This window comes from Elephas maximus, chromosome 11 (genome assembly GCF_024166365.1).
Source record: "Elephas maximus indicus isolate mEleMax1 chromosome 11, mEleMax1 primary haplotype, whole genome shotgun sequence".
Lineage (NCBI taxonomy): Eukaryota > Metazoa > Chordata > Mammalia > Proboscidea > Elephantidae > Elephas > Elephas maximus.
In genome coordinates, this window is record NC_064829.1 from 103,978,033 (window position 1) to 103,986,690 (window position 8,658).

Below are 8,658 nucleotides of genomic sequence, written 5' to 3' on the forward strand. Positions count from 1 at the left end.
GTCTTTGCCCTTCAGGCTACATCTCTCTGCAGGGCACCAGGGGTGGCCACAAGCCCTCTCTGGCTCCCAAGCTCAGGGCTTCTGGAACTTTTTCTGCCCTGGGACTGGGCAGAGAAGCCACGCCCCCCATCACCCAACCCCTCGCAGGCAGCCATGTGCACCCCTAGACCCCAGAGGACCCAGAAAGAGAGGAGCCCCTTCTCCATGCCTTTCAACACTCTCCCCTATCAATCTCCATTTTCCTTTTCTATTCCTGTCTCTGGAATCCCTAGGTGGTGCAAATGGTTAACATGCTCAGCTGCTAACTAAAAGATTGGAGGTTTGAGTCCACCCAGAGGAGCCTTGAAAGAAAGACCCGGCGATCTACTCCCCCCTCCCTCCTTTTCTCTCTCTGTTGTCTTTCTTGCTTCACTCCACCCTCTCTCTTCCTTTAGTGTGACTCTCTCCTTCCTTCTTTTTTCTGACTCCACACTCAGCTTGCCCCTGTCTTTCTCTCCTGTCTGTCTGTCATTTCTCTTCTCTTCTGGTTTCTCTCAGTGTCATTCTTCCTCTTTGCTCATTTCTATTGGTCTTTCTCTCCAGAATAGTCTCTTTTTGCTCATCTTCAAGATTTCTCCTTTCTCTCATCCTCTTTTCCACTCTGCTTTCTTGATGCCTGTCTGTCTGTCTTTTTCTCTCCCTCCAGCTCTTGTTCTCCTCCCCCACCCCCTACCAATGACCAGGCCTTAGGTACCTTATTCCTAATATTGTCCCCCCCTCCACCCCCGCAGGATGCGGGAAGCAGAGACTGGGAAGGAGCTGGAGGGCCTTGGCCTCCCCCATGGGGCTGCCTGGCCAAGCAGGGCCTGTGGGGAGCAGGCGGGGGCCTGGAGCGCTGGCAGATGGTGCAGAGAAATGAGGCAGAGAGAGATGGGGAGAGGGGACAACCCATGGCGACTAAGACCAGAAGTGGGGGGCTGAGATGGTCCCCTGAGATTCAGGGTTGCAGAGAGATGCTGTCTGAAAGACTGAGACCCCCAAGAGAGACACACAAAGACAGAAAGAGACAGAGGAGAGGCAGAGAGATAGAGAGAAGAAGTAGAAGATGGAGACTGAGAAACAGTGACAGACATGGGGTCCAGAGAGAGACAGAGACCCAGAGAGAGACAGCACTCCAGAGACAGGGGTGCAGACAGACACACAGAGAGAGAAGATTGCAGTGAAAGAGTGAGAGAAGAACCCAAAGACAGAAATAGACACAGATTCAGAGATCCTAGAGAGACAAACCTAAAACTGTGGGGATCCAGAGAGAGAGACAGACAGGCAGAGACCCAAAGACAGACTGAGACCCAGAGACATGAACCCTGAGAGAGGCAGGGACCCAGAGACATGAAGAGACAGAAGCACAGAGATGGAACCCAGAGAGTAAGAAGCAAGACAGAGACTCAGAGACAGGCATCCAGAGAGAGAGATACAGAGACAGAGATGAAGAGATGGCACAGATAGACAGGGACCCGTAAAGAAATACAGACAGAGGGACAGAATCTCAAAGAGAAAAAGACTCAGAGAGAGGGGGGGCTACTTGGAGTCCAGAGGGTTGGGGAGAGGGGAGTAAACTTTCCACCTAAACGTAGGGGTAAACCCTCTCAAAGACACAGACAGAGAAGAGACCAAGGCTCCTCTCACCCTCTCTGGGCCTGGCGGGAGCATGTCTCCATAGCGACCACCTCAGATCCTGAGGGCAAATATTTTCCTGCCAGAAGCAGCCGGGCTGTGTTGACTAAATCTCTTGCTGGGTGAGGCGGGATGGGGGCTCTGGGGAGCCAGAGGCCAGGGTGGGGGGTAGGACAGCAGGGAGGCTCCCAGCTGGGGCTCCACAAACACCTCCCGCCTTCCCGGGTCTCCAAACCCCAGTGCAAATATCCCCATCCTGGAAGGAGCGGCTGAGAGTTTAGAGCCCAGAAGGTCCCTGGCTGCCCCCTGGTGGTGGTGGGCGAGCCCTGAGGGCCCCTTTCCTGGCGTCCTGGAGCGTCCTGGAGGGCAGGCTGGTTTAAGCAGCAGTCTCCTCCAGGTTTCTTGAATATGGCACCTCCTTCCCCCTCCTCTAACCCATGCTCTGATCCAGGACCCTCCTCTCCCCTAGTGTCCTGCCCCAGTCCCGCCTCTCTCCCTCCCAGCTACCCCCCTGCACAGGCAGACAAAGGGGTCTTCCTAAAGCATAAACCTGACCCTGTCCCTCCCCTCTACTGTTTTGGACTGAACTGTGTCCCACAAGTGCTGAAATCCTAACACTTGTACCTGTAAAAAAAATCCCTGGGTGGTTGTTATGAATTGAATCATGTCCCCTAAAAATGTGTGTCAACTTGGCTAGGCCATGATTCCCAGTATTGTGTGATTGCCCACCATTTTGTCATCTGATGTGATTTTCCTATGTGTTATAAACCCTACCTCTATGATGTTAATGAGGCAGGACTCAATCTATAGGATTAGGTTGTATGTTGAGTCAATTTCTTTTGAGATATTAAAGACAGAAGTGAGCAGAGAGACAGGGGACCTCATACCACCAAGGAAGAAGAGTCAGGAGAATAGTATGTTCTTTGAACCCAGGGTCCCTGCACTGAGAAACTCTTAGTCCTGGAGAACATTGATGACAAGGACCTTCCCCCACAATCAACAGAGAAAGACCTTCCCCTGGAACTGGCATCCTGAATTCAAACTTTTAGCCTCCAAGATTGTCAGAGAATAAATTTCTGTTCGTTAAAGCCATCCACTTGTGGCATTTCTGTTATAGCAGCACTAGGTAACTAAGACAGTGGTGCAAACCATTAAGCGCTCAGCTACTAACCAAAAGGTTGGTGGTTCAAACCTACCCAGAGATACCTCAGAAGAAAAGCCTGGTGATCTGTTTCCCAAAAGTGGCTGTTATGAAAACCCTATGCAGTGCAGTTCTATCGTGCACGCATGAGGTCGCCATCAGCCAGAACTGATTGGACGGCGACTGGTTTGACTTCTTGGTTTGGTACCTGTAAATGATGTCGCTCTGAGGAACTAAGGTGCACCTGAGCCCAGCTGTGGTATTTTCAGTCACCTCACGTGCATGCAAAAGTTGGACAATGAATAAGGAAGACCAAACGAAGAGTGCTGCACGTGAATTATGGTTTTGGTGAAGAATACTGAATATACCATGGACTGCTAGAAGAATTGTCTTGGACCAAGTACAGCCAAAACGCTCCTTGGAAGCGAAGATGGAGAAGCTTCGTCTCATGTAATTTGGACATGTTATCAGGAGGGACCAGTTCCTGGAGAAGGACGTGATGCTTCGTAAAGTAGAGGGTCAACGAAAAAGAGGAAGGCCCTTGATGAGATGGACTGACACAGTGGGTGCAACAGTGGGCTCAAACATAGCAATGATTGTGAGGACGGCGCAGGACTGGGCAGTGTTTTGTTCAGTTGTACCTAGAGTTGCTGTGAGTTACTCGAAAGCACCTAAAATAAACAACAACCACCTGTGTGATCCTGTTTAGAAGCAAGGTTTTTCTTTTGTTATGTTAATGAGGTCGTACCAGTGTAGGGTGGATCCTAACCTAACATAATCACTTCTGAGTTACAAAAACACAAGAACAGAGACAGAGACACACATAGGGGGAAGGCAGGGACCATGTAAAGATCACCTACAAGCCAAGGAACACCCAGGGCTACCAACAAGGACTCAAATAACATGGCGGAAACGCTGATTTGGACTTTTTGCCTCTCAAATTGCAAGAGAATAAATTTCTGTTCTTTAAGGCCACCCACTTGTGGTGTTTGTGCTGCAGCAGCACTCGGAAACGAAGACACTTGCTCAGAAAGCCCAGGCTCCTCTTCCAGGTCCTCCGAGACGTTCGCTGAGCTTTCCAGCCTTCTTTCCCTCACTTCCCAACTCTTCAAACTCTTCCCAGTACTCCAGCCTTTGTTCCAGCAGTTTTCTTTGTCTGAAATGCCTGCCCTTGATTTTTGACAAGTTTTCCAAGCTCATCTCAGTTAGCTCATTCATTCATTCAACAAATAATCATTTCTCCCACTGGACTGTGAGCCCTAGGAGAGCAGGGTCGAGGCTGACTCAGTCATAGGGCACAGACCAAAACCTGTTGCCATCGAGTCAATTGTCCAACTCACAGCAATCCTATAGATCAGAGTAGAACTGCCTCATAGGGTTTCCAAGGAGCTGCTTGGAACTACTGACCTTTTGGTTACCAGCCATAGCTCTTAACCACTGCGCCACCAGGGCTCCACAGAGCACAGAGAGAGGTTCAGTTCCTTTTATCAGATACTTACTATGTACCTAGGAGTCCCTGGGTGATGCAAATGGTTAAGTGCTGGGCTACTAACCAAAAGGTTGGCAGTTCAAACCCACCCAGGAGCGCCTTGGAAGAAAGGCCTGGTGATTTGCTTCTGAAAGGTCACAGCCATGAAAACTCTACGGAGCACAGTTCTACTCTGTAATGTATGGGGCCACCATGAGTCCGAATCAACTCAACAGTAACTGAGTTTTTGATTTTAAGGTGTATCAGGCCCTGTGCTGGGCAATCTGGGGACCCTGGTGAACAAGACTGCCCTTGTCTGCCCTCATGGGGCTCCCAGTCCAGGCATAGACCCTGTGATAGATTAAATTGTGTTACCTCCAAAAGATTTTGAAGTCCTAACCCCTGGTACCTATTGATAATGTTGAATTTTAACTGAACCCTGTGATACTGGAAAACTACTACTACTACACCACCCACTGCTGTCGAGTCAATTTCGACTCATAGTGACCCCATAGGATGAAGTAGAACTGCCCCATAGAGTTTCCAAGGAGCGCCTAGCATAGCTCTTAACCACTACGCCACCAGAGTTTCCACTGGAAAACAGCGATGGTTAAAGAAATACCCTAACCCTTTGTGCTCAGGAAACACCGCTCCCTACCCTTTGTGCTCAGGAAACACCGCTCCCTTTATGTCCAGGCTTACCGCAAATAATCCCCTTCCTATATGACTTAGATAAGACTCACTGATGCCCCCTTGCTTACCTATGACAAGGCCAGACACAGACCCTCCAAATTCTCATTCCTGGCCTCCTAAATGACTAACTAACTGAATTGCTTTTCCCTACTGATAATCAGAAACAATGTACCTACTGACCAAACATTGGTTACGCTGCTTTCCCTCCCCCAAGTCCCTAAACGTTGGCCCAACCTCAGCCTACGCTAATATACAGTTGTTGTTAGCTGCTGTCAGGTAGGTCCCCAATTTGCGGTGACCCCATACACAATGGAACAAAATGCTGCCCTGTCCTGCGCTATACCCATGATCAGTCGCAGATCGGGCTTTTGTGATCCGTAGGGTTTTCGCTGGCTGATTTTTGGAAGATTGCCAGGCCATTCTTTCTAGTCCTTCCTAGTCCAGAAGCTTCACTGAAGCCTGTTGAGCACCTGTTACGGATTGAATTGTGTCTCCGAAAGTATGTGTCAACTTGGGTAGGCCGTGATTTCCAGTATTGTGTGATAGTTCACCATTTCATCATCTGGTGTGATTTTTCCGTGTGTTGTAAATCCTACCTCTATGATGTTAATGAGACAGAATTAGAGAAAGTTATGTTAATAAGGCAGGACTCAACTATAGGTTAAATTAGATTGTATCTTCAGTCAATCTCCTTTGAGAAATAAAAGAGAGAAGACAGCAGAGAGATAGGGGGACCTCATGCCATCAATAAACAAGAGTCTTTTGGACTCAGGGTCCCTGCTCTGAGAAGCTCCTCGACCGGGGAAGATTGATGACAAGGACCTTCCCCCAGAGCCAACAAAGAGAGGGAAACCCTTGGTTGGAAACCAAACCCAGGTCCCGGGTGTAAGGTGACAATTCTATCACTGAACCACCACTGCCCCAGCCCCACCCGGAGCTAACGTACTCCTCCTCTTTAAGGGCCCCTCCCTGGTGGCACAGTGGTTAAGAGCTTGGCTGCTAACCAAAAGGTCGGCAGTTCAAATCCACCAGCTTCTCCTTGAAAACCCTGTGGTGCAGTTCTACTCTGCCTCCCTCCTGGTCTAGATTGGCTCCTCTTGGCCTTGTCCTTGGCCTGCTGGGGGCTTTCCTGGACTCTGCCCTCCCCAGGTGGTTGCCTGAGCATCTAGGAACAGGGTTCCTTTATCTTTGGGCTCAGGCTGTCTTATAGGGTCGCTATGAGTTGGAAGTGATTCGACAGCACCTAACAACAACTGCATTCTGATTTGCTATCTGATGACGGCACCACCCTTTCACCCTCTCCCCAAAACAAGGGGTTTTCTAGCATTGTCTACTCTGTCTCTATAAAAGGAAAGGAGCCCTGGTGGCACAGTGGTTAAGAGATAGGCTGTTAACCAAAAGGTCGGCAGTTCTAATCCACCAGCTGATCCTTGGAAGCCCTTTGGGGCAGTTCCACTCTGTCCTATAGGGTCGTTGTGAGTCGGAATCCACTGGACATGACATTTTGGGTATAAAAGAAAATGTTTTTCCCCTAACTGTCTGAGACATTTGCAGATATTATGGTCAGAGTGTTCTTTCTAGCTCAGTAGTCCTCCCCCTCCACTGTTATAACAGTCCTGCCCCCCTTTTTTCTTTCTGAATAAAATGTCTCCCTATTAAAGTCTGGATTTGTGTTTTTTTTGACACTGAACATGACCTCTTTTAGAAGTAGGGCCTGTGAAGATGGATCAGTTTAATGAGGTCATACTGGAACAGGATGGGTCCTAGTCCATATGAATGTTGTCCTTATAAACAGAGGAAAGGACACACGCACACACATACACAGAGGGAAACCAGCCACCTGAGGACAGATGCGAAGATCAGAGCGATGCGCCTACAAACCAAGGACCTCAGAAGCTGAGAGAGAGGCGTGAAGCAGATTCTCCCTCAGAACAATCAGGAGAAACCAACACCACCGACACCCCGATTTGGACTTCTCAGACTGCAGAACTGTGAGACAATAAATTTCCCTGCTTTTAAACAGCCTAAATTGTATGACTTTGTGACAGCAGACCTAGGAAACAAGAACAGATCCAAATAGGGAGACAGAAAGGAGAGGTAGAAAGTGAAACACAGGCAGAAAGACAGAGGAAGAGAGGCTGAGAGAAAATCAGAGATTAATGATAATAAGAACAATAATAATAACCAGTAAAACCAGTTGCTGCTGAGCCGACTCCAACTCATGGGAACCGCACGTAAAACTGCGCTTCAGAGGATTTCCAATGCCTGATATTTTTTGGAAGTAGATCACCAGGCCTTTTCTTAGAGGTGCCTCAGGGTGGACTCGAACCGTCAACCTTCACTTAGCAGCTGAGCGTGGTAACCATGTGCACCACCAAGGGACTCCTAATAATAATAATTTTAAAAAACCTGTGGCCATCAGGTCCATTCCAACTCATGGCGACCCCAAGTGTTACAGGGTAGAACTGTTCCATAGGGTTTTCTTGGCTGTAGTCTTTATGGAAGCAGGTCACCAGGTCTTTCTTCTGTGGTGCTGCTGGGTGGGTTTGAATCGCCAACCTTTATGTTAGTATTAGTGGTCATTAGAAAACCAGTTTGCGCCACCCGGGGACTTTAACAATAATAATAAAACAAACCTGTTACCGTTGAGTTGGTTCCAACTCATAGCAACCCTATAGGACAGGGTAGAACTGCCCCATACTGTTTCCAAGGAGCGCCTGGTAGATTTGAACTGCCAACCTTTTGGTTAGCAGCCATAGCTCTCAACCACTACGCCACCTGGGTTTCCCAAGGTGACATAGTTCACTTTAAATCCCAATTTCCAGACAGAGACATCAACAGAGACAGAGACAAAAGCAGCATGGAGAAGGAAACCTAGATACAACAAGAGACACATAGACCAATGGAGCAGAATTGAGAACCCAGACGTAAATCCATCCACCTATTGAAACAGGCTGCTCAGCCGTATCTTGAACAGTACCTAAGCCAATTTCTTTTCCTTCTTCTTTCTTCTTTCTCTCCTTCCCCTCCCCCAGCCCATTCCTGCCTCCAAGTAAGGTCCTGATGTTAGCTCCCCAAATGGTTGTGTTAACCAGTGTTTCCTCTAAGACTGTGGAAAGCAAGTGATATGGATCTAAGCCTGTCATATAAGAAGAAGGATGGCGCCAGCCACCCCCCTCCCCAGCCAATCGGATAATGGCAGGAAAAGATCAACATGTTTGAGATAGGACCACCAAAACCAAAGAGAAGAGAGAGAGTGTACACTCCACATGTCCCTAAAACTTATGGCCCCTTTTCCCTTAAAAACCAGAGCTGATCGGTAGTCTGGTGAGACAGACGACTTTAGGAGGAGATCATTCCCCTCTGTCTCCATATACTGGTGTATCTAATAAAGCTCTTGCTACCCACCTCACCCCGTCTCAAGAAGTGGCTATTTTCGGCAGGCAGCTCTAACTTGTGAAATTGCGGTAACACTACATGCATCTGGGAGCCCTGGTGGCACAGTGGTTAAGTGTCACGGATTGAATTATGTCCCCCCAAAAATGTGTGTATCCATTTGGCTGGGCCATAATTCCCAGTATCGTGTGATTTTCCCATATGTTGTAAATCCTGCCTCTATGATGTTAATGAGGGGGGACCTGCAGCAGTTGTGTTAGTGAGGCAGGACTCCATCTAGAAGATTGGATTGTGTCTTGAGGCAATC